This window comes from Artibeus jamaicensis, unplaced genomic scaffold (assembly GCF_021234435.1).
Source record: "Artibeus jamaicensis isolate MK-2021 breed Jamaican fruit bat unplaced genomic scaffold, CSHL_Jam_final scaffold_1031, whole genome shotgun sequence".
In the NCBI taxonomy this organism is placed as follows: domain Eukaryota; kingdom Metazoa; phylum Chordata; class Mammalia; order Chiroptera; family Phyllostomidae; genus Artibeus; species Artibeus jamaicensis.
Window position 1 is genome coordinate 652,298 of NW_026522026.1, and position 27,049 is coordinate 679,346.

The window sequence follows — 27,049 nt, forward strand, 5'->3', positions numbered from 1 at the left end:
CTCCTCCCCCTAATGGCCCAGGGAGTCCTCCACCACCCCCTCCTCCTCCCCCTAGTGGCCCAGGGAGTCCTCCACCACCCCCTCCTCCTCCCCCTAGTGGCCCAGGGAGTCCTCCACCACCTCCTCCTCCTCCCCCTAGTGGCCCAGGGAGTCCTCCACCACCTCCTCCTCCTCCCCCTAGTGGCCCAGAGAGTCCTCCACCACCCCCTCCTGTTTTCTGAACTGCTCTCTAATTCCTGGATACCTTCCTGTGTATCCTGCCTACTTAAACCCTGCATCCCAAGTACAAACTGCTACAATGAAATCTACCACAGCCACAGAATAACCCACCAGCCCTGCAGCTACTACCCAAGATACAACTACTTCTACTTCACCCAAAGGCTTTTTCAACAAACTAGTCCAATTGGGGATAAGAATGAGATATTCCAGTAGCCCTAAACTGGTGGAGAAATCATCTTAGAAGGAAGCCAGAAGAACTCACATAAACATTAGGCTAACAAACTGAAAATAAAGACTTGAGCAATAGTCCTGGCCTGTTGTGTGTGGTTCAGTTGGTTGGGATGCTGTCCCATGGACCAAAGGTCACAGTTTGGATTCCTGGTTGGAGCACATACCCAAGTTGTGGGTTGGACCCCTGGTCGGGGGGCATGTACAAGAATGCAGCCAATCGAACTTTCTCATTCACACTGATGTCTCTCTCTCTCTCTCTCTCTCATAAAGCAATGAATAAATGTTCTTGGGTGATCATAATAAATAAATAAATAAGAAAAAGAAGGAACTATTATTACCATTAAAAAAAGATTGAAACGAAAATTTCTCTTCAGAATGAACAAATCTTTCAACTTAAAAAACAAGACAAATACCATAGGATCTCACCTTTAACAGAAACCTAATCAACAAAACAAACAATCGAGCAAAATATAACTAAGACACTGAAACTGAGAACAGGCTGACAGTGACCTGACAGGAGAGGGGAGGGGGTTATAGGGGCAAAAGGTGAAGGGTTTGCAGAAACAATTAAAATAGACACATAGACAAAAACAAGGTGGGTGGAAATAGGGGAGGGAGGGAGGGTGGGATGGAGTGGTAGGGGAGGCAGAAAGCAAAAAACTATACTTGAACAACAATTTTTAACTTGTTTTTAAAAAAGCAAAGTACTCTCCACTTGAACAAAAATTATTCCCAGTGTTTTAAAAAAAGAGATGAGCAATACTATGAAATCTCCACTGTTGTCAGAAAAGTTACCAGTTTCTTCCCAGGTAAGCAACTCAAATGAAGGTTCCAGCTGACAGAAGCCAAGCCTTATACCATGGGGCCAAAGATGTAATTAGGGAAAGTACAGTGAGACACTTCAAATCTGGGTGATAAAGCTAGAAGAGTAGGCAACAGGATGCCCGCTGAGTACCAGAACCCATCACGCACTTACAGAAAACAATCATCTGGAGATAATTTTATATGGGGCCCCAGTAAGTATGTGAATAATGGTAATATTAATGAGAAAGGAAAGACCAGAGACGTCTCGGTGGACAAGGAATTGAAATATCCTAAATTCTGCATTGGATATGTCGACTTTGAGGTCTCTATATAACCCCAGTATCCTTTTTCATTACTGCCATAATATACTGTCACAAAATTAGCATCTTAACACAAATGTATTACCTCACAGTTCCATTAATTGGAAGTCCACACAATGGCATGGCTCAGCTAGTTCTTCTGCTTAGGGTCTCCCAAGGCTGAAATCAATGCACTGGCAGGGCTGCATCTTTTTTAGAGGCTCTAGAAAAGAATGTTTCAAGGCTCATTCATTTCCCCTGCACAGCTCTTCTTTTTTATTTTTTAAATATATTTCATGAGTAGGCCATTACAGTTGTCTCATTCTCCCCCTGTCATTCCCCTCCAACCTGAACACTCCTTCCACCCATTCCCCTCTTTTAGTTTAGGTCCATGTGCCACAAGTTCTTTACATTCTATATTTCCCATACTATTCTTGCCCTCCCCCCTCTTTTGTATGTACCGTTTATGCTACTTATTCTCTGTACCTTCTTCCCCCATCTCTTCCTCCCACTGCCCTGTTGCTAACCCTCCATGTGATCTCCATTGCTCTGGTTCTGCTTCTATAGATTGCTAACCCTTCTGTGATCTCCATTTCTGTAGGTTCCTTTTCTAGTTCTCTACTGAGTTTGCTTTTGTTTTAGGTATGATTGTTAATAACTGTGAGTTTCCTGTCCTTCCACTGTTCGTACTTTTTTATCTTCTTTGTCTTAGATAAGTTTCTTTAACATTTCATATAATAAGGGCTTGATGATGATGAACTCCTTTACCTTCACATTATCTGAGAAGTGCTTTATCTGCCCTCCCTTTCTAAATGAAAGCTTTGCTGGACAGAGCAATCTTGCATGTAGGGCTTTGGATTTCATGACTTGGAATACTTCTTTCCATCCCCTTCTTGCCTATAAGTTCACTTCTGGGAAATCACCTGACAGCCTGATGGGAACACCTTTGTAGGTGACTGTCCCCTTATCTCTTGCTACTTTTACAATTCTCTCCTTCATTTTAATCATGGCTAATGTAATTATCGTTTGCCTTGGTGCGTTCTTCCTTGTGTCCATCTTCTCTGGGACTCTCTGAGCATCCTGGACTTCCTGGAAGTCTATTGCCTTTGCCAGATTGGGCAAGTTCTCCTTTATTATTTGTTCCAATAACTTTTCCATTTGTTGCTCTTACTCTTCCCCTTCTGGCAACATATAATTTGGATGTTGGAAAGTTTAAAGATGTCCTAGATGTTCCTAAGCCTCTCCTCGAATTTTGTTCAATTTTTCTTTCTTCATTCTTTTCTGTTTGGTCATTTCTTTCTTCCTTCTGGTCCACTGTATTCATTTTAGCTTAGATTTGTTTACATCACCATTGGTTCTCTGTGCATTTTGCCTCATTTCACATAATGTTGCCTTCATTTTTTCATCTAATGTGTGACTAAAATCAACCAGTTCAGTGAGCATCCTGATCACCAGTGTTTTCAACTCTGCATCTGATAGATGAGCTATCTCTTGGTCACTTAGAAGCATTGGCTCTGGGGCCTTGAGCTGTTTTTCTATTTGAGCCATAATGTTTTGGTCTGTTTGTGTCTGTTATGGGGAAGGGGCTGAGCATTAGGTGTTCAATGGAGCAGGTCAGGCCAGTTACTGTGTTGTGACTAGGGGTCGAATCATAGAGAGAGCAATAGTATTTGTTCCACTGTCTCTCAGATTTCAGTCCCATCTGCAATCTCCCAAAAGCAAATTGGGCACTTCTGGTGTTGGTTCCTGGGTGGGTGGGCTTGGTTTCTACTAGGACACTGTGGGTCTTTCCAATGAACTCTCCTTTGAGGCTGGGAGTATCCCCTGGCACTTCAGCCCTCAAAACTTTCTCCAGTCTGTGCTTTGAGGCTTTATTTCCCATCACTGGGGTCCTGGGTTGTACGGTCTGTCTCACTGACCATTTTTAAACCTGCCTGTTTTCTCTACATGCAAATGTGTCCTCAGTCAGCCAGCCGCCTTGCAAGCCTTACTGGGTGTTTTTTTTCTTGTTTGCCCAGGTGGCAAATCAATGCCTCCTCTTGTGGGGACCATTCTCCACCAGACAAGTCTCCACCATTCTTACTGGTCTGGATGAATGGTCCCTTGTTGTCCAGACTTAGTACAGTTCCCTTTTCTGTCTATTTGGCTTGTACTTTTGCTTCTAAATCTTTCTTGTCCTTAAATTTGGTTGTGTGCAGAAGTACAGTATTTCCACCAATGCCTCCATCTTGGCCAGAAGTATCCCCTGCACACCTCTTCTGCCTACTCTTCCTCACCACCTCTCTGACTCCAGATGGAGAAATTTATCAACTTTTAAGACTTTACATAATTATATGGAGCCTACCAAAATTATCTAAGGTAATCTCTTTTTTGTTATCTATATTTAACAACCTCTGGGATGTCCCTTTTGCAGAAATATCTAGATTAATGTTTGATTAGGTAACCATGGGATGGAACTGGAGGGCACGACCTGACGAAATTTCAACTGACATGCATTGGCTGATGTCATTCAGTGAGTTGAGCCCAGCCCGCAAAATAGATGGTCACGGGTTCGACTCCCAAAGAGGGTACATGCCTGGATTGAGGGCCAGATCACCCTGAATAAGCCTTGTGAGAGGAAACCACACATTGACGTTCCTCTCCCTCTCTGATTCCCTTCTCCTCTCTCTAAAAATAAGTTACATTTTAAATAAATAAGTAAATAAATAAAATTTTTGAAGAGACACAACTTTGAAGTATATATACTGAGCTGAGCAGGCAGGATGTATACAAGAGCAGAATAAATGGAAGGACTGAATTGAACCAAGCTCCCAATTTTGCCAGGAAAGAAGAACAGAAAAATAGATGGGAAACAGGAGTCACTCCAGGAACTGCAGTTACATATGAGACTAGCTCTGCCACAAGGGCTAGTGAAAGTTTTAAAAAGCTTTCTTTTCTCCTGCTTTCCCTTGTATTCACACTTATTTTATGCTGAATTTACTCCCAGGCCTTATGTTTTCCTTTCTTTCATTTCTTCGGGGTTATATTTCTCTTCTGTGCACTTTCTCTTCTGGTTTAGGAACAATCTGCTCTTTTTCAGTAGGTTTGTCTCAATGTGGCAGAGAGAGCTCATGTGTGGGTTCAGCTGACCATGACCTCTGGAAATTCTGTGCTGCCTCTGAGAAGACTGTTCACCTGCATGTTCTCATTAAGCAGAGGAGAATCTACATCTAACCTCTCAAGCTCAGCATTACTCTGCATTTTCAAGCATGTGCAGCAAAAATTCAGCACTGTTCTGGGGTCACCGAGCCTGTGTCTAGCGTCACTGGGTGGCCTCAGCACACCTGCCAATTCCACCATTATAACAACAAAATGTCACACATGGCTTGAGTAAAGGGACATCCTTCGGATTCTTGGCAGTGTTTCAGACTTCCATGCACTGGGTGGCCTGGAAAGTCTTATGGGTGTTAAAGTGAACATGAAGTTTTGAAACTCTTGAGTCCCATGATTTTGTGCATTTTTCTGGGTGAAGGAAATAGTGAACTACTTTCAGAGGTCACCACAAGCAGTTATGAGGAAAGCACAGATGGGTTTTAGTCACAACTCAGACTTGACTGAGTATACTTTGAGTTTGGAGTATTATCAAACGTGTGAACAAGCAGGGAAAACAATATGCAGAAATCAAAAAAATGTGGTGTGCCTGAGTGAATGCTGTGGCTTCTTGGTGCTTCCCTTCTTTATTGGATACTCAAACAATGATTCCGGAAGTCTCGACAGCCAATGTGGGCAAAAGAGTTCACCAGATCAAAAAGGACCAAGCACTGACCTGTAAGCTGTTTCAGACATGGAGGAAAGCTACTTTAGGACAGAAAGTTTCAAGGTATTGTCTTTTAAGGAATTTCTCGCTGAGCCCATTATTTGCCTGTTTTCTAGAATTTATATCTCAGTGTGCAATCAAGTCAAACCAAGGCTTCTAAGCACTGAGGGTGGACATTCCAGGAAAGCGTTATACAAGTCGACTATACAATCGCAGCTGCATGCCAACACACACACACAAAAGAGTCCTGACTTGCTATCAAGATGGAGTCATAGGTAGATAAACTTTCCCGCCTCACACAACCAAAAGAAGGATGACAACAAATTCAAAAACAGAAAATAATCAGAACTTCCAGACAATAGAACTCTATGGAAGTCCAACAATCCAGGAGTTAAAGAAACATTCATCCAGACTGGTTGGATGAGCTGAGACAGGCAGAGAGGTGGAGAGGACTCTCATGCAAGGAAGCAGCTAGAAGATCTGGGAGAGCAAGGCAGCAGCTGGCAGACCACAAGGTGGCAGCTGGCAGAATGGGCAGTCCCACATTTCCATGTGGATGAACCAGAAGGAATAGCCAGGGACCGAAATAGACCACACAACCAAGTTTTCCAGCAGGGAAAATAAAGCCTCAAAACCTCTGACTGTAAAAATCCAGGGGTTGTCCTGGCAAGAGAAACCCCCAACCTCATAGGAGAATTCATTGGACACCCACAGGGTCCTAGAATGTACCCAAACCCACCAACCCACAGATCAGTAGCAGAAGGGCCCAATTTGCTTATGAGTAGATGGGGACTTGACTGAAAAGCAGCCAAGAGCCAAGCAGAAGCCTAGAGGTGATCCCTCTCAGCCCCTACCTCACATATAGCAGCACAAATCAGCAACCTGGGTGGCCCCACCCTGATGACTACTTAAGGCTCCCCACCTTGCCATGTAACAGGCATGTCAACACAAAGAAGTAGGACCAAAATCAAAGAGCAGATCAAACTTCCAAATATAGAACTAAGCAAGGAATAGATAGCCAACCTATCAGAAGCAGAGTTCAAAACACTGGTAATCAGGATGCTCACAGTCATTGGTGAGTATGGTTGCAAAGCAGAGGAAGCTACACAAAGTGACAAAAAGGAAAATGTACTGGGAACAAACCAGGATGCTAAGGAAACCGAGACTCCAATCAACAGTTTGGAACACAAGGAAGAAATCAACATTCAACTGGAACAGAATGAAGAAACAGAAATTCAAAGAAATGAGACACTTAGGAAACTCTGGGACAACCTTAATCATACCAACATCTTCATCATAGGGGAGCAAGAAGGACAAAAGAAAGAGCAACAAATTGAAAACTGACTTGGCAAAATAATGAAGGAGAACTTCCACAATCTGGCAAAGAAAAAAGACTTCCATGAAGTCCAGAAAGCTCAGAGAGCCTCAAAGAAGTTGGACCTAAGGAAACACACAAGGCACATCATAATTACATCCTCTGATATAAAAGATAAGGAGAAAACCTTCAAAGAAGAGAGAAAAAAGCAGACAGTTACCTACAAAGGAGTTTCCATACGACCATCAGCTGATTGCTCCAAAGACACCTTGCAAACAAGAAAGGGCTAGAAAGAAATGCTCAAAGTCATGAAAGGCAAGGACCTACATCCAAGATGACTCTATCCAGCAAAGCTATCATTTAGACTGGAAGGGCAGATTAAGTACTTCCTAGACAAGGTCAAGTTAAAGGGGTTCATCATAACCAAACCATTATTATATGAAATGTTAAAGGGACTTATCTCAGAAAAAGAAGATGATCAAAAATATGAACAGTGAAGTCACCACAAACTAACAGCTATCAACACCTGAACTTAAAAAAATTACAAAAACAAGTAAAGCAAACAGCTATAGCAGGAACAGAATCAAAGAAACAAAGATTACATGGAAGGTTGCCAGGGGAGTAGGGCAGAGGGAGAATGGGGGAAAGGTACAGGGAATACGAATCATAAATGGCAGATACAATACAGACAGGGGGAGGTTAAGAACACTATAGGAAATGGACAAGCCAGCAAACTTATGTGTATGACCCATGAACATAAACTAAGGTGGGCAAATGCTGGTGGAAGAGGGATTCAGGATGAAGAAGAATAAAGGGGAGAAAAAATGGGACAACTCTAATAGCATATTCAATTTAAGAAATTTAAATAAATGAAAGTCCACAAGATTTTATGAAAAGAAGCACTTTTTCCTTTTTGCTCAATCCCTCCATACCCTCTCCTTCCCTCCAACCCATCAGCTGCCATCCTGCTCACTTTCAGTCTGTCTCTGTTTGGCTTGTTAGCTCATTTATTAGATTCCACATATGAGTGAAAGCATTTGGATTTGTCTCTCTCTGAATGGCTTATTTTACTCAGCTCAATGTTCTCCAGGACCATCTATACTGTTGAAAAGGGTAAAATTTTAATCATTTGTATGCTCAACTAGTATTCCATCAGAAATATCCCCATAGTTGTTTTAGCCACTCATCCACAGGTAAACACTCAGGCTGCCTCCCTGTCTTGGTGAAGGTAAACAATATTGTAATGAACACAGGGGTGCTTATGTCATTCCAAGTACTCTTTGAAGTTTCTTTGGATATACTCCCAGAAATGGAATCACTGAGTCAAAAGATAGATGCATTTTTAATCTTTTGAGGTAGCTTCCTACTGCTGTCCACAGTGCTTACACCAATCTACACTCCTGCCAACGGTGCAAAGGGGCTGCCCTTTCCCAACATCCTCACCAGCACTTGCTGTTTGTGCACTTATTGATGATAGCCATTCTGGCAGGTGTAAAATGGCATCGCAGTGTGCTTTTAATTTGCATCTCTCTGATCATTAGCAACATTGAGCATCTTTTCATGAGTCTCTTGGCCAGCCATACTTCCTCTTTGGAGAAGTGTCTATTCAAGTCCTTTGCCCATTTTTAGTGGGCTTTAAGTTGTTTTGGGGGTGTTGAATTTTGAAAGTACTTGATAAATTTTGGATATTAACCCCTCCTCAGATGAATCAGGAAATATGTTCTCCCATTCTGTGTGTTGTCTTTTATTTGTTTTCCTATGCTGTCCAAAACCTTTTTACTTTGATATAGTCCATTTGTTCATTTTTTCTTTTGCTTCCCCTACATGGCAGGATATATTCAATAAGACATTGCTACAAGCAATGTCCAAGATTTTGCTGCCTATGTTTGCTTCTAGGATTTTTATGCTTTCAGGTCTAACATTTAAGTCTTTGATCCATTTTGAATCTGTTCCTGTGTGTGGTGTAAGAAGGTCATCATAGTTTCATATTTCTGCAGGTATCTGAACAATTTTCCTAACACCACTTATTGAATAGACTATCTTTAGCCTATTGCATGTGCTTGCTTCCTCGGTTAAATATTAACTCATTATAACAGTGTGGCTTTACTTCTGGGCTCTCTATTCTGTTCCCTTGATCTATGTGTCTGTTTTCATTACTATGGCCTTATAGCAGCAGTCCCCAACATTTTCAGCACCAGACACCATTTTCATGGAAGACAAATTTTCTCCCTGGACAGGGGTAGGGGGTACAGGAGGCAGAGCTCAGGAGGTCATTAATGCCAGAGAAGCTTCCAAGCTTCCCTTGCTGGCTGCCCTGCAGTTCATTTCCTGCTATGTGTCCTGGTTCCTAACAGGCCACAGACCGGTATCAGTCCACACTCTGGGGGTTGGGCCCCCTGCCTTATAATATGGTCAATAACAAGAAAAGTGACTCCTCCTTTTTTCTTCTTGCTCAGGATGCTGTTGCTATAGGCACCTTCTGTGCTTCCATATACATTTTTGAAATATTGGGTATAGCTCTGTGAAAAAAATGTTGCTGCTTTTATATAAACCCCTCCAGCCAGGTGGGAAAGTATTTAGAAATCACCAACTTACTGGCACAAATAGAACCTTGGCCACAGACAGGTATTCTAAAGAATCTTTTTAGCTGCTTATTTTCAGGAGTCAGATCCCTCTTGAGATCAGATTTACAAATGTAAATAACCTTACTCCTCTTAAGATTAAATATTTGTTTACTCTTCAAAGGTACCCTGGCTTACTTTCATCAATGTAAAGCAATTTCATTCCTCAAATCCTCCCCTCCACCCCTGATCAGCAGGAAACAGTGATCAAACCCATACTTTCTTTTTCTCCAGTGATCATCACAACAGCATCAGTATGGTTCAGGTCCTGGGGAACATGACAACCAAAGTGACACTTTATTCTTTGTCTCATACGAGGGTTTAGGTACCCTGGCCTACTTCTAACTCTACCATTGCTGTGCTCTCTGCTTGTAAATTAAACAACCAGAGTGGCTGCTCTAAGGTTCAGAGACCATCGAGGAACAGGTGGGCAGCAGAAATCCTAAGAGCCAGATAAGAAGGAGACAATTGGAAGACTAATCTGACTCCACCTTGGAGGTAATCAACCATCTTAACTGAAACCAGACCTTGGTACCATCTTTCCCTCAGGAGTAAGGAATGAAGAACAAAACGGGGAAGTTGTAATTGCACAACCAGTCCAAACTGGCCTTATTTCTAGAGATAGGGAGATCTCTTCCAGAGGTAACAGAACAAAACCACAAGTCATGCATTCTGACATGCACACTAGAGAAACAACTCACCTTTCAGCATCATTAGCTGGAAATCTACTGGGGACTACATATTAACCCCCCCAATATGAACATGTGATGCATAAAAAGCTAACATCCTCTAAGCTCTCATTTTGATAAAATAATGTAGCTCTAGACAATACACATAACTTCCTTCAATTCTTCCTTTCAATATACCACAGAAATACTTGGATCAGGAGATGGATTAGAGCCTCATGACCAGTCTCCTTGCTGGTTGATTAGCAATAACTGCTTTTTCTTTACTCAGATGCTGATGCCATACTATTGACTCCAACACAGGCAGTGAGCCCTTCATCAGTAACAAGCAAACTGGATTATCTAATTACAGACAAAGACTGCCAGACCCAATTGTGAAAACTATGTACTGTCTACAAGAGATTCTCCTTAAGCAAAAAGACACTGAATGTTTGAGGAGAGGGTGAAACAAGAAGAACAAAGTACACCATGTAAAACACTATCCAAAAGGAATCTGATGTAGCTAAACTAATAGCAGGCAAAACAGATTTAAAGACATGAAGTGTTACCACAGACAAGGCATGTTTCCTAATGCAAAAGGATCAATTCCGTAGTAAGTCAAATTCATAAATTTGTTCTAACAACTAGCTTCTACCTATATAATGAAACTGATGACTAAAGCAAGAAAAAAGTCATTATAACAGGAAAGCCAAGATAAACCATGAACTTGAATTCCACCAGATACAGATTTCTTTAGAAAAACCATTTTCTAAAATTAGACTTGTAGATACAGAGAACAGACTGATGGGTGTCAGAGGAGAAAAGGGTTGAGAAATTGGAGGAAATTGGTGAATAAATTAAGAAATTAAAATTGGTAGTGCAAAAATAGTCATAGGGATGTAAAGTACAGAACAAAGAACTTACTCAAGAACATACTAGTAACTATGTGTGGTGCCAGGTAAGTACATGAAACCTCTGGGAAATCACTGTATAAAGTGTGTGGTTGTCCAACCACTATGCTGTACACATGAAACTAATACAAAATATTGAATGTAATCTCTAATGGAGAAAAATTAATTTTTACCTGTTCAATGATTTTATTCACTAACAAGAATAAGATTCCACAAGCAACCTGAATTTCTTGTCAGGAAAGACAATTGCCATTTTAGATCTTGTTCTAAAAAGTATTTAGTCAAGATGTCTTTGGGTCAGATTTTAATTAAAGTTCCACTTGAGGAAAACTTTTTGTTTTTCAAAGCAGTGTGCTTTCCGCCTCTTTTGGACTCTCTGATCCTTTACTGGCAGTGATCCATGCAGGGATTCTTTCAGTTTTGACAGTGTTCATCCTACATGCTTTAGCCAGTGTTCCACAACAGCTAGATATCACACCTTGTATTTAAAACACTTGGCTAAAAGCCCTGGCTGGTGTACCTCATGGATTGAGCTTGGCCTTGTGAACCAAAGGATCGCTGCTCAATTCCCAGTCAGGACATATGCCTGGGTTGCAGGCCAGTTTCCAGCAAGGGATTCATGAGAGGCAACCATACATTGATATTTCTCCCACTCTCTCCTTCCTTTCCCTTCTCCTCTAAAGATTAAAAAAATCTTATAAAAACAATAAAGAACACTTGGCTAAAAATGTGTGTTCGTATGAAACTACAGCACCAAGGAGAAAGGAAAGATATTCTTTCATACACACTGAATATGTGACTACAGAAGGTGACAATTCATGAAGTACTTAGCATTAACTTAAAAGATTTACTGGATCATACACATGCATAGTAACAGAATATGTCAACATAATTAGGAAGTTACAAACTCTGTGTGGGTTCCACTTGTCAACTACATGAAGTCGTTAGCAAAGAAAACTTGATACTTTAAGCTCAATGTCAACTCAATCTCCCCACTGCCACCAAATTCTTGTAAATCACCTTTAATATTTAAATACGCATTGTTCCACAATTATTGGAGAGTCATGAAATCACCATATTTTAAAAATTAAAAGATTTCCAGAGAAAATGCCTATTGAAATTGAACACTAATCACATGGGTCAGACTTTTATATGTGCAACATCAACTTCATCTTCAGAACATCCTATGAAGTTTCTTATTTTGTAGTTTACCTTTGTTTACATTCTTGTTTCTTAGTAAGTACAACAACAATAATAGTCATACATCTAAATCTTGGTGCCTGGTTACATTATGATGTAGTCTACTCCTAAACAGAGAAAACTGATGAGGAAAGTGGGCCCTTATTGCTTCTCCCTTAGTTTTGCTACACTGGGAAAACTTCTTATGATAACTTGATTTATGCATTTGATCACATGGGCATTGGTCTATTTGCTACTCTGTAGAGTGACAGCAGTATTGCCAGCACCTCTACTCTTTCAGATGACTCTATAGTACACAAAGTACTAGTCCAGAAAAACAAAATGTAAATGTTCCAGGGCCAAAAGTAACTTTTTGAATTCAGCCCGTAGAACATCATGTTAAAATACTATAATATTTATAGACGACTTTTTGTGAAACCCTACTGCATTGAGTAATAACCCAAAAATTACATCTAAATAATTTATGTAAAATATAATTCTATACACACAAGGGCTGTCCAGAAGGTATCCAGCCATGGAATATGGAAAGTAAAAACATTTGTTGAACAAAATACAAGATACAACAAACTTTGTACACAGGACAATGATGCCTCAGTCCCTTCAAAGCAGGCACCTTGGGACCTCACACAGTTCTCCCAATCGCCATCAGTTTCCCTATAGCATTTTTCTGAATCTCATTGATAGTCTGATATCCCTCCCCTTTCAAAGGTGATTTTAGTTCTGGGAAAAACAAGAAGGTGCAGGATGCCAAGTCTGGGCTGTAGGGGGACTCGGTCACCTCGGTGATTTGTTGTCTCACCAAAAACTCTGCACCAGGACAGGATGCACGAGAAAGTGCATTGTCATGATGAAGCTGCCAATCACCAGTTGCCCATAGCTACAACCTCCTGAATTTACTCAAAAGAATGTTTACACATATCACAAGATTTGATGTACATTCATTGCTCTACACACTCAGTCATGTTGAGTGTGACAGCCACACAGTACACATGCTCACTCAATGGCATCTACCACCCCCACTGACTAGTATAGCCAAGTCATCATTGTTCACAAATGCACATTCCAGTCCACTCTCCTTGGCTGCCAGGTTATATCGCTCTTATGCAAACCATTCTCATTCTATTTGTAATGACTAGATTTGTCCAGACAGACCTGTATAAATGTGTGCATAAAATTCCAACCATGATAAAACCTACAAAAAAGAAATACAAACACATCCTATCTTCAGAGAAATCATACACTAGGAGAAATATATTCAAAAAGGATGGAATAAATCAGTAAAATAAATTTCTATACATCTACTGGTACTATTTTCCAAAATATCATAATCACTATTCTTTTATCAGAGAGGGATTTCCTCCAGATATCCTTTAACTGAAACTTTGTACCATCTCATGAATCACTTCATACAAAATATTTTTCATCAATTTATAGCTAATAAAATAAATCCTCCAAATAATTTAATAAAAAATGACCTGGATATAGACTAGGGAACAGAATAATGCAAATATTAAAACAAACTCAATTCCTATTCATCAAACATTCAAGTAGCAAATACAGAAACGAGGCAATGAACTAAGTAACAATCAAAGGAATTCATACTATTTACAAGGTGGAACAAAAGTAGTTTTACACTTATGAGTATGTGAAACACAGAGTTTCTTCTCTGCTTATTGATTGTTATATTATTTTCCATATAAACAACTGTAAACCTACTTTTTACCCACCCTGTATTATATGCAAGGCTAAACAATAATGAACATAAATGGGACGGAGACATTTATTCCTCTTGAGAGAAAACTACAATAGATAAACTATTATAGAAGAGACATATAATCACTAAATCTTGGTACAAAAGGGGTGGAAGCAAATTCACTGGCTAATGAGACACAACCAGGTCCTGATGAAGTAATAATCAAAGGTAAGAAAGGAATTCTTAGCTAAGAATTTTTTAGGTATGGCTCATAACTAAGATTAGGGCCACAAACAATGATCCATATTACATACTATGATTTTCACAGAAGAGACAGCAAAATAAATGCTTTCTTGGAGATGGAAATGAAAGCACTGATTTCAATAGGCAGGAAAAGGTAGGAGGACCCCTGTTGGACAAAAAGGGCAAATGTATGGAGGTAAGAGAGCAGTTGCCAATCATATTCACACCCTCCGAACCTGTGTTAAGTGTGCACAACAGAGCAGGACTTAAATTCTGGGAACATGAATATGGATAAACCACAATACTTTCCACACTTCCCATTTGCTCTTTAGCCCATGAAACAAGTTGTCCCTGGATATCAGACTTACCAAGAAAAATGGATATGAAAATGGGAATTTATAATCAGATTAACAAGGACCAGGATTAAGAGTTCACATTACTGCCCTTGAAAGGAAAAATCTATCAAGAATTAACCACAGAAGTTTATCAGAGGAAATTACACCTTGAGAACAAATACACCTTGACCACTAGACAAAACATTGGATTTCTCACATTTGCCAAACTCTGTTCCCAAGCTTCAAATATAATTATCTAATACTCACCATCATCTTATAATTGTCATCATTATTGACATTCTACAGATAGGAAAACTGAGGCACATGGAATTTAATCAACTATCCAAGGACACATAGTAGGCAATGAAGAACAGGCATTCCACCTGGCTGCTGTGGCCCATACTATTAACTTTTCCCACCACTCACACCCAGAACATTTGCAATGTAAAAACAAACAAGGAGTCAAATGTGATGGTCCAGTCAGCTGTGTGTGCTGCTTATCCTGCACTTTTATGTAACAAAATGTTTTGCACCACTACTACTGCAGGAACTCCACATCAATGCAATTCAGATAGTCTTTACCATTGGATACAATTTAGAGCACATGGCTCTCAGAAGCACTTCTTCTGTGAATTTATTGTTGTATAGTAAAGAGAGAATAGGGAGAGGAGGAGGAGAATTGGGGATTTGGAGCAGGACTGCTGGGGAGAAAATCAAAAGTAGGAGGAGAGAAAAAGGTTCAATCATGAGGGAAACTCATTCTTAGACCAGAAGAAAGACAGAAAGCAGGTAGAAAGGGGCAGTGAGAGGTCACAAAATTCATAAGCTATTCAAAAAACTCAAGAAAAGAAAAGAATTAGGAATTTACAAACACTTAGAGAAAATATAAAAAGAGCAATGACCACCGGGATAACACAATGCTTAGAAATGGGAAACTCAGTAAACGTCCAAATCATAAAAAAATGAAGGGGTAAAAAGCAAAACAGGAAGTTTCCCATTAAACAGAACATAAAACCAAATTCTTTAAATAAACTATTTCATTCTTTAAATAAACGTATTTACTAGAGTCCTTCTTTGTTCTATTTTTTAAAGATTTTATTTATTTATATTTTAAAGAGAGGGAGAAGGAGAAAGAGAGGAGGGAGATATCAATCTGTGGTTGCCTCTCACGTTCCCCCAGTTGGAGACCTGGCCCTTACTGGGCATATGCCCTCACTGGGAATGGAACATGAGACCACTGGGTTTACAGGCCCATGCTCAATCTGCTGAGTTGCACCAGCCAGGGCCCTTCTTTATTTTTTATGTAACAAATTCTTATCAATAGACATTGAATATTGTTTTTAAATAATCTTGAAAAATAAGGAGCTCGTTCCCCTTGGAAACAGCATGGATGGAAATCGAAAGCACTATGTTAAGTGAAATAAGCCAGGCAGTGAAAGACAAGTACCATAGGATCTCACCTATAGATGGAACCTAATCAACAAAACAAACACAAAATAGAACCAGAGACGTGGAAATAAAGAACAAATGGACAGTGGCCACAGGGGAGGGGATAGTGAGAGGGGGATAACAGGGGAAAGAAGGGGAAAGAGCAAGCAAAGGAACTCACATAGAGGATTCAGGGCATGGACATTATGGGAGTGAGGAAGGCAGGGTAGGAGTGAGCAATGGGAAAGCAGGTGGGACAACTGTACCTGAACAACAATCCTTTTAAAATAGGAAAGAAATGAATCTTATTAAACATGTGTGATGTGACCCTAATATTAACACTACCCCTCTAGATTTCTGTTTAAAAAACCAGGATATTCATTTCTCCCTCACTATGGCTTAGAGTTATTTTGTCCATTAAAGGAAAAAAACAAATGTAACATGATTCATCAACTAACAAATGTGTTCCATTTACATTTTGCATTTTTAAATGCTTTGGGTCTAGTTTACAGAGAAAACTTTATAGAGCCAGGCTTTTTTAAATAAAACATGAGACAGGAAGAATATTTTGAGTAATAAGATGAAGCCAGCAATATTTCCCAAGAGATCTTCAAAGACAAACTATAATCCTTCTTAGTGAGTTACCCATCTAATAAAACTCTAATGAAAAGGCAACTCTATACTGATTTTTCTTCACATGTTGGAGCCAAATCCAAAATTCAGAAGTGACACACTTACACGCCTTCCTCAGGTCCAAAGACACAGTGGTACTGCTGCACCACAGAGCAGCAGACTGCAAATAAGTTGCTGCACGACCAAGTTTCATTGAGTCAAGTGTGATTATTCATGAAACTATTTTTATGTCTGACACTTAATTCTCTGTCTTCACTGTCACCTTGATCTTCCACACACTACTTAATTCAGGTACTATTCTAGAAAGTATTTGCTCACCATCTTTAAAGCCATGAATTAATTAAAGATTAACTCCAGTGACTGTTTCCTTTCTAAACAGACATGTGCTTCCATTGGCTTATGTTGCTCTGAGTCTTTGTTGGCCACAAGTCACTCAGAACTGACCTTTCTCTTTTGACAATGTTCAGCCTAAGTCCTCCAAAGCCAATGATCTGTTACAGTGTAGATTCTTCCTGGATTTAAAACACTTGCGTTTAAAAATATGTGGGCACCCAAAAAAGAAAGAAGAGACACTTCTCTTTTGACAACCTGAATTATTGTCAGAGAAGAAAGTAGTTTGTTAAACTTTCCATGTAAACCTACACATAGAATCATTTCCATCATTAGACCATATTAATTGTTCAGTAACTGATTAAGCCTTAAGTTTAGCAAACCAGCCATACAGTTTATTACACTTGATTCTGTCATCAGAGTGTTTTAAAGCCAAGAAAATGTGACAAAGCTAATGCATTTTTAAATAACTGCAATAATTGAAAACTAAGGTCAACTCTCAAAATGTCGCTTCTTTGTTCTGACACCATCTCTGACTCCACAAATATTTTTAACACAAAAACATTTTAAATATTCTGTGACTTCAACAACTATATCTGACATTCAATAAATGTAGTAGGGCTTAAATGACTGTCAAATGTGGGAATGATGAACTAGGGAGTAGCTCAACTCCATGACATGGAAATTATAAGTGTCCACATTTTCAATGAAGACACTGATGTACGTACGAGGAGTTGGAATAGCTTATCTGATATCACTCAGCAAATAAAATTGGCATTACACTCTGAAGAAAATGACCTGACTATAAATTCACTTTCATCTCTGGAACACACTAACATATAATGTGAAGTTGATAAAGGTTACTTATTCTTTCAAGTGATAGATACATTCTACTTTTTTCAAACTTTGTTCTAGGGAATTTAAAATGTACAGAAAATAGAATTGTGTAATGAATATCTATGTACCCAATGCCTAGCCCCAATAACAATTAATCCATCATGCTTCATCCATACCTCAATTCACTACCCACAAACCAGAGTATAGATAAGCAAGTCCCAGTCTCCTGATTCTATCTGTAACTATTTCAGAATGGATCCCTTAAAAATCAGGATTCTTGTTTGTAAGGTCATGACAATACAATTATTTCACCTATAACATTAATTCCCTTAAGAATATCAAAAAACCTCTTGGTGTACAAATTGTATACTGCCTGTGAATTAGGAACCAAATAAGGTCTACCCATTGTGATTCGTTGGTCTACTTTTTCCATTGTTTTAATCCATCAGTTTCCCTCCATCCTCCTTTCTCTTTGCTATGTGTTGAGGAAACCAGGTCAAAACACAATCTCAGAACACTGTTTTAGTTCTTCACTAGCCACAGGAACCTTCCTTTTAAAAAAGGTTCATTTAAGTATCTTTTAAATCATCTACATATCTTGAAATAATCAGAGACTCGGAGAATTCAAGTGCAGGTAACATTAAGAAAATGTATGAATCGAGGTTTTTCTTTCTTGCTATTTCCAGAACTTAGATCAAGTTTTAATCCAAGCACTCACTTTTGTCATCCTTCAAAAGCATTTACACAACCATGCTAACTTTGCATAAATGGAACAAATAATATATAGATCAGCGGACATGTAGAAATACCTAAGAATAAAATAGTAATGCAACTTTACTACTCAACTGAAAAAGGAGTAGAAAAGTTAAACCCAAAAGATGTACAACAGGGGCCAAAACTCAGGTAATATAATGGAGACACTCAGGACATAACTGGCCACAGTGCCCTGTGTGTGGTAGTTAGCATCACTGATTTAATAACAATTTCTAATTTTCATTCTATGTTTCATCCCCCCAAATTTTGCCTCTTTTGTATTAGACTTTACTTTAAAATTAACTTGACATGTAAAAATATAAAATAAAATAACAAAAACAACTTGACATTTTCATTTCTCACAAGTGTAGTTAACTTTCAGATAAAATAAACAACATGGTAATAGTAACACATAACAAAAGATGACCCATTACAATTACTTGACAAAGAACAGCTTGGGCTTTTCTTTAAACTAAGGAGGCAACAGTGCCCCGCACACTACAGATTATTTTATTGAAACAAAAGGGCATTTTGATTTGTTGTATAATATATGTTTCCTCAGGAAACACGTAATATTGAATGGGTCAAAGCTCCTCAGAAATGAAAAATAAAACCCTTTAGAAAAAGATTGACAAATTGGCAATGACACTTTTCTATCTTTGTTTAAATAACACCCAACCTAGATGTTTATTTGTTCCAACTAGCTTTTCCTTATTATCACTAGAAATCCATTGCAGCATATATAAGAGCTGCAGTTTCTCGTTCTTACTCACCTTCTTTTGTCATCTTTGGACAAATAACTGGGAGGACACATTTTGACCAGCACAATTCTCAGCCCTGAGAAGGACCCTCACACAGAGGTAGGTACATGGAAACATTGTATGAAGTCTTTCTACTTTGAATACTAAACTTTTCATTTTTTTAAAAATGTTTATTGAATTTATTACAGTAACACTGGATAACACACCTATGTACATTTCAAGTGTACATCATTCTATAATAATAATTCTATATAATTCTACAATACATCATTTGTATATTGCAGTGTGTGTTCCCCTCCTGCTGCCATGCCCCCTCCATCACCACTGTCCCCCTTTACCCTTTTCTACCTCCCCAACCTCTCTTTCCCTCTGGAAATCACCATACTGTTGTTTGTGTCTATGACGGGAGTGCTTTTGGCTTAATCACTTTGCCTTTTTCACCCAGCCTCCCAGTCCCTTTCCCCAATAAATCTATCAGTCTGTTTTCTGTTCCTATGAATCTGTTTCTCTTTTGTTTGTTAACTAATCCTGTCCATCAGATTCCACATATAAGTGAAGTCATATAGTATTTGTCTTTTCTCTGACTGGCTTATTTCTCTTAGCATAATGCTCTTCAGGTCAATCCATGCTGTTCCAAAAAGGAAGATTTCCTTCTTTTCTACAGTGGAGTAGTGGTCTGCTGTGCAGATGGACCATGGCTTTCTGACTCCTTCACCTGTTAATGGCCACTTAGGCTGCTCCCAAATCTTGGTGATGGTCATTAATGCTGCAACGAACATAGGGTGCATATATTTTTTTCAAATCACTTTGAGATTTCTTTTGGACATATTCCCAGAAGGGAAATTGCTGGGTTATAAGGCAGTTCCATTTTTATTTTTTTTGGAAGCTCCATATTGTTTTCCTCAGTGGCTGAACCAGTCTGCATTTCTACCAACACTGTGCAAGGGTTTCCTTTCTCCACATCCTCACCAGGACCTGTCATTTATTGATTTATTGATGCTGGCCATTCCGACAAGATATTTCATTGTGCTTTTAATTTGCCTTTCTTTGATGATTAGTGATGTTGAGTACCTTTTCATATACCTGTTGGCCATCTGCATGTCCTCTTAGGAGAAGTGTCCATTCAGGTCTTTTGCCCATTTTTTAATTGTATTTGTTCTGGGGTTTTCTTGTGTTGAGTTTTTAAGTTCTCTATAAATTTTGGGTATTAACCCTTTATCAGAAGTATTGTTCGTCAATATGTTCACCAATTCAGTGGCTATCCTTTCATTTTGTTGATAGGTTGGTGTATGACAACTTTTTAATTCCATGTAGTCCCATATGTCTGTTTCTTCTTCTGTTCTCCTCCCCAAGGGGATATATTAGAAAAATATTGCCATGAGAAATGTCTGAGATCTTACCGCTTATGTTTTCTTCTAGGATTTTTAAAATTTCGACGCCTACATTTAATCTTTAATTCATTTTGAGTTTATTCTTGAGAATGGTGAACAAATGATCTGATTTCATTTTTTCACATATTGATTCAACTTTCCCAACACCATTTATTGAATAGACTACCTTTACCTCATTGTATGTTGTTGCTGCTTTTGCCAAAAATTAGTTGACCATAAAGGCATGCATTTATTTCGGGGTCTCTCTTTTGTTCCACTGATCTATATATCTGCTTTTATGCCAGGACCACTCTGATTGGTTCCGAAACTTTTAAAGATATCATTTTCATGGGCTTTTAGAGAACATCCATTTTTCACTAAAATAATATGTGACTTACATGAAATTTGGTAAGTCATAAAATCCATTACATCTTGTGAAATTCTACATGTCAAAGGAAAGCATTTATGTCAGCACTTAGGACAATTAATCCAGCCAATTACACAATCAATCAATTCTTCCCCCTGATGTGCCTTAACATTTTTTGAGCTTCATAATGACCAGAACACTATCAAATAAACCCTAAGAGAATTGAATTGTTCTACAGTACATGTTTACTCTTAGTTTTGACTTGTTTTTTAAATGTTATCCAAGAATGTGTCAGAGGAAAAGTAATACTTAAAGAAAAAGCTATCTGCAGGTATAATGGAATATTCAGTAAAATTTGTTCCTAAGATTCTTTTAGGACTTGTTCAGTCAACACACTCACCTGATAGGTAGAGCTGACTACTAGAAAGCCAGTCTTCACAGACATGCATGTACTGCTCTCCCAGAACACAGGCTATCATGAACCTGAAATTCGTTGTAAATTTAAAGCCGATTGAGAGAAAAACACCTGGACGTATCCCCAATTCTGCCTTGGTCTTTGATGTACATTATACGTAGTTTTGGAAGTAACTTGAGATTGCTTATCATGGAATAAAACAACTTAGTAGAATGTTGTTAAAAATAGGATCTATATTACATGACAATTTTTCCTTCAACTGCAGTTTACCCATGAACATCATAGGGGTTGGGGGTGCCAATGCCCCACAGTAGAAAATCCAAGCATAATCTTTGACTCACATGTCATCCTTCAGTGTCTGCAGACTGATTGATTTTTGGTCACTCATGTATACAAAAATCTGTGAAGGCTCAAGTCCCTTATATATACTACGGTGTAGAAAAAGGCACACAGTTGGCCCTCTATGCCCACAGATTCCCAGTGAGAAGATCAAAACCAGTTTCAATCTTCAGTTGGTTGAATCTGTGAATGCAAAACCTAGGGATATGGAGTGCCCACTATATATTTACTGGAAAAAAACTCAATATAAGTGGACACCTGCAGCTCAAACCTGTTTTGTTCAAGGGTCAACTGTCTTTGAAATGCACCCTTTTTCAGACTTGAACATCGTGATATTTTATAATAGGCACCGCATTACCTTATAAATTGGTTTTAGAGGTATTACTATAACTAAATCATATGTTTTAAATTTTATTTCTTGGTGAAAAGATTAAGCCAAATAAAAACCCTCAGAGACTAAATTATGGCCATTACCAGAGGGAAATGGGGTGGAGGTGGCAAGACAGGGTGAAGAGGGCCAACTGCAAAGACATGGAAGGAGACGGACTTGGAGTGGTAAACACACAGTACAGTACACAGATGATGTGATATGGAATTGGACACCTTACACCTATATAATTCTGTTAACCGATGTAATACCAACAACTTCAATAAAAATATATGAATAAATGTTCCTTGAGACATCTCAATAGTAAGAAAAAGACTCACCTTAAAAGAAAATATATGAAAGTAAAAATATTACTCATCAGAGTTCTGTCAAATAAAGCATTTATGAACAACTTATTGCCATTATCTCCTATGTCTAGCTTACAAGTCAAAAGTGAAAATGAGTTTCATTATTTCATACTTCCACATCAGAAGCCTAATAGTATTGCTCCTTCTTAATACTGAGTCCAAAATAAAATTAGACAATCTTCTTAACATGCTATACAGTACTATTTGTACACTGTTTCAAATACCAGTGGTTGGGACACTTTCAAAACACAAGGAATATTGATCAGCCATTGTGCTTATTTCCAGGAGTAACAGTAAGGATGAAATCACTGTGCCTACTCTTGGGCCTCTTGGCCCTTCAAGCCTGTTTCTCGGTAAGTCTCCTTAATCACCCTTCATATTTCTCATGCAGCTACTAGTCAGAGTTTTCACACTAATGATGTTACTATTCCTTATATATTAGCAGCTCTCAATCACTGTTCTACTGCTTAATTTCCACTTAAATTATACATCTAGTGTAATTGAAATGGCCACACATAGCTCATGGCTACCACATGCCACTGTTTAGTTCTGTAATATCTGACTGCATTACACGGACAGGAATAAAACTGCGTACACATACATTAGCAACTTCACAAGCAGGGAAACTCATTTCTTGCAATTATGTCCAATACACTTAGTGACATTTTTGAAATATATTTGGCTATGTTCTTTACTTTGATTGGGATTTTGTTTCTTCATCTACATAAGGGCATAGTTAAAACAGAAGAATTTTATCAACATAGGCTTCATGTATTATCTACATCAGAGTAAACTGACTCACTTATTAAAAATATAGTGAGCCAAGCCACATCCCAGAATGAATGAGTGTTTGACAGTAAGACCCAGAAATATGCATTATTCCAAGGACTCAGGAAACATTTCACAAGCTGTAATATTTATATCAATAAACACCTCCCAGGAGTAGAGGACTGGGTTAAGCACCACCGAGGCTTCTAAATATTCAAACCATATTCAAAATTTTAACGGTTAAAAAAAGCTACAAGTTTTGGTGTTCCATAAGGAATAGAGTAATAGTCAGCTAAAAAGCAGGGATAGGTTCATTTCAGTTTGGGGAAAGAGATAAACTCCAGAGGAATTTCTACCAAAGAAAATGAATAAATATTAACACATTAAAGAATAAATACATTGAGGTTTTAAGTATTCATATCCTAACCGAATGGTTCCTAAGCCAAGAAATGGAAGAAATTAGCTTCCTTTTATTCCCCTGAGAGAGTAATTTTTCTTTCTCACATAGTATCTTCATCATTTCTACCAAGTTCATTATCATTGTCCACTTGTGAAAAGGAAGCTATTTACTGTGGCTAATGTAAAAGGCTACAAAAAAACAGATATTGAGTACAGAGATTTTTGGCATTGCACATAACTTTTAGATTGATACCCAGGATATGCTCAGGAGATAAAGGTACTTTCAGAAAAGTCACTGTCTCAACAGGGCAAATAATGGGAAGTATTCTTCCACACTAAGGATTTGGAGTTTCTGCAGATTGAAAGACAAGTCTTGAACTTTTCAAACACCCTGATCTAGCCTTTGGATTGTCAGCACTTGGGTCAAATGCCCTTCCCAATTCAATACACTGTCACTAAGTAGGGAGGGCTGACATAACAGGTTCAGAGCTGTGACTAGGCATTTTGTGTTGGATTGGTGACACCAAAGAAAGTGTTTCACTGGCATGCTGGGGACAAAAGTCAGTTCGAAGAGTGGCTCACGAATGAGAGGTGGGATCAGTGTCAGCAAACCTATGCTACCCTTTCAGAGAGTTTTGCTGTCAAGGACAGAGGTGAAGAGAAAGAGGTGACAAGAAAATGCATGATTTCTTCCTTTAAATATATCACAGAAATCGAAAAGTCAAGCAATGAATGATGGTGGTGGAGTAGGCCAAAGGATTTCTCTTCCCCCCCCTCATTGGAGAAAAACTGAGCTGATGTGCAGAGAGCACAGTGGACAGCCGACAGGGACCCAGCATATAGGAAGGTAGGGTTCCAGAAATTGGAGCAGACTCTGAATGACCAGATGGTGAGGAGAGACACATGCAGGTCAATAAGGTTTGAGGGAACAGTGCAGAGGCTGCAGGCCATCCACCGGGCCGCTCCAGGGCCGGGGCTGGTCCACCTCATTCCCGGGGTGGGCCTCAGTCTCTGGAAGCTAAGGGCTGGCTCAAGGACTTTGGGAGAGAGCCTGTCAGCAGCTCCCTCCCTACCCAGCTGGGCATAGTTTGAAAAACACCAAGAGAGATCTGTTTTCTTGGAGTATCAGGGAGAGGAATGGGTATAAAGAAGCAAAACAGAGAGCTTTGATCACACGTGGAGTCTGTGGCCACTGGCTTGGGAGAATTGAGAGTCACACTTGCGTCCCTTGTTGCACTGGGCCTGGGCCGGGTCTGCTGGGTCTGCTGTGGACTCTGGGAGCCTAGGGCCGGCTGCAGGGCCCCTGGGAGAGAGCCTGTCACCAGCTCCCTCCCTACCCACCAGGGCGGGCGCAGTTTGAACATTGCCAGGAGAGATCTGTTTGCTTGGATTATCAGAGAGAGGAGTGGGTATGAAGAAGCAAATCAGAGCATTGATCACACATGGAGTCTGTGGTCACTGGCTTGGGAGAATCAAGAGTCGCCTTTGCGTTCCCCCATAGCACTGGGAAGGGATTCGTGCCCAGGCTGGTGGGACAGAGAAGCCTGGCCCGAATGCATGCCCACACCCCAGGCCAGGACTGTGAATTCTGGGAAAAGTCTGCTGTCAGTGGAGCACTAAGGAGAGGATCTTGGGAGAGCAATCATGAGACTGGCTGAGCTCACCGAGAAGGGAGAAAAGCAGCACTAATCGACCCTTAAACTGCTGCAGCTAGTGTGACCGGAAGAAAAGGCTTGACCAGCTGGAAGCCAACAAGAGGGTTTGTTTGTTTGTTTAATATTTTTATTTTTTAACTTTATTATTGTTTTATATTTCAATGCTTTTACCCTCTCTCTTCTTGTTTCTTGTTTCTTCTTATTCCTTCTTCCTTTCTTTCCAAACCAAACCTACCACTTTTTCCTCCCTTCTGCTACCATTTTTTTGTTTATTATTCACCCCCTCTCCCCCAAGTGAGACAAAAGACTTGGAAAAGGGAAAAGACCAGAGTTGGACTCAAAGAGGGGGCATCCCAACAGTGGAGACAGAGAGACAAAATTCACATTGCTATAACAAAAAAACTACAAGTTACTGCATATTTGATTTTTTCATTATTTCTTCATTATTATTACATCTTCTATTTTAATGGTATCTCTGTATTCTTCCTCTTTCTGTATAGTCTTCTTTACCTTGGCTGGATATACTGTATCACTTGACAGGTTTCCCCTGTCCCCTCAACCATAGTGTATTGCTAATTTACTGTCCTTTACTTCCCCGGCCCAGTTAACAAACTATTGAAAGTCCAATACTCCCTAATCTTGGTATATTATAGATTCTGTCATATGATTGTTGCTCTAATATTATTGTAAATAATATTTGTTGCATGCTGTTATAAATACTGCAGAACAACCCCCCCCAGATCTTAGCCCACTACATTGTTGCCTGAACTATAATACTGCAGTGGTTGACTCTGTTCTCTCTCACACTACACCTATTTACCACTCCTTATTCTCACCTTACCTCAGAATCTGACCTCCCTCAAACTCACTCCTTTCTGGATCCAAATCACAAGCCTTCCCTCCCCAACAAGAGCCTTATCTTCCTTCCACCCTTTCTGTAAAGTGGCCAGGTGGGTTGAAGATTACGGTTGTCACTGTACATAGTCAGGGGAGCTCCTATCTCTTCTTTACTGGCTTATACTGTACATATCATAAAATACTCTCCTGCTGTCATAAACCAGTTTGCCTTCCCCTCCAACTGATCAAAAAAAAAAAAAAGAATAGGTGGAAGCAGTGAGCACCAGGATACCCAAAGGAAGAGGAAACCCAACAACAAAGGAACCACCAACAGACAACAACAGATGAAGGTGAAGGAGGGAATAGAAACCACACAAACCTCAACCCAAGACCTATCTGAAAATACAACTAAACAGCAGAGAAACTGCCCAGGGCAAACAACTGAACAAAAGCAAAACACAATCTTCAAAACCATGTATATGCAGAAGATCTACCTTCAACACAACCTGCCCTCACCAGCACAGCAAATTAAAATGGGTAGAAGACAAAGGGACCATCGGTTCACCAGCGGGTGGGAAGAACCCACAAAAAAAGACCCAGAAACAACAAAAACCCAAAGACAAACTCAGAGTCAACATTAAGGACATCCCAAGACCAGTGATTTGGGGAGATCAAGGAGACTACACCACTGAATTTCACAGGTATTATACCACAGAAGTTCACACCATAAACCCAGGAACCCAGAACAAATCAATTTAAGAAGCTGAAGCAAACAAGAAGAGTCTCACAAACAATGGGAAGATAAAGAAACAACCCCCCAAAGAAAGGAAAGGAGGAAGCTTCAGAAAGAATGCTAGATGAAATAGAGGCAAGTCAGCTATCAGATATTGAATTCAAAGCACTGGTTATCAGGAAGTTTGAAAACCCCACAATGAACTACCAGAAACTACAGGGTAGCTACAATGAACTCACTGAAAACTATATTAATATGAAAAAAGAAATAGAAACTATCAGTAAGGGCCAAGAGGAAATGAAGAATACAATTTCAGAGCTGAAGAACACAGTAGAAGGTATCAAAAGCAGTATCGTT

General features: G+C 39.4%; 1 long non-coding RNA gene across 5 annotated transcripts in view; it reads right to left on the reverse strand.

Moving 5' to 3' along the window:
* Positions 1–27,049, reverse strand: part of LOC128625903 (uncharacterized) — a 64,049-nt gene that overhangs the window by 13,123 nt on the left and 23,877 nt on the right. For 2 of the 5 annotated variants that reach the window (XR_008389800.1, XR_008389797.1), the window contains exons 1-2: positions 21,212–21,665; positions 1,660–1,776 (exon numbers count right to left, since the gene is read on the reverse strand). This is a non-coding gene — a long non-coding RNA (uncharacterized LOC128625903). Of the gene's footprint in view, positions 1–1,659; positions 1,777–21,211; positions 21,666–27,049 lie in introns of those variants that run through there. The other 3 variants (XR_008389799.1, XR_008389801.1, XR_008389798.1) reach the window with 2 other exon arrangements.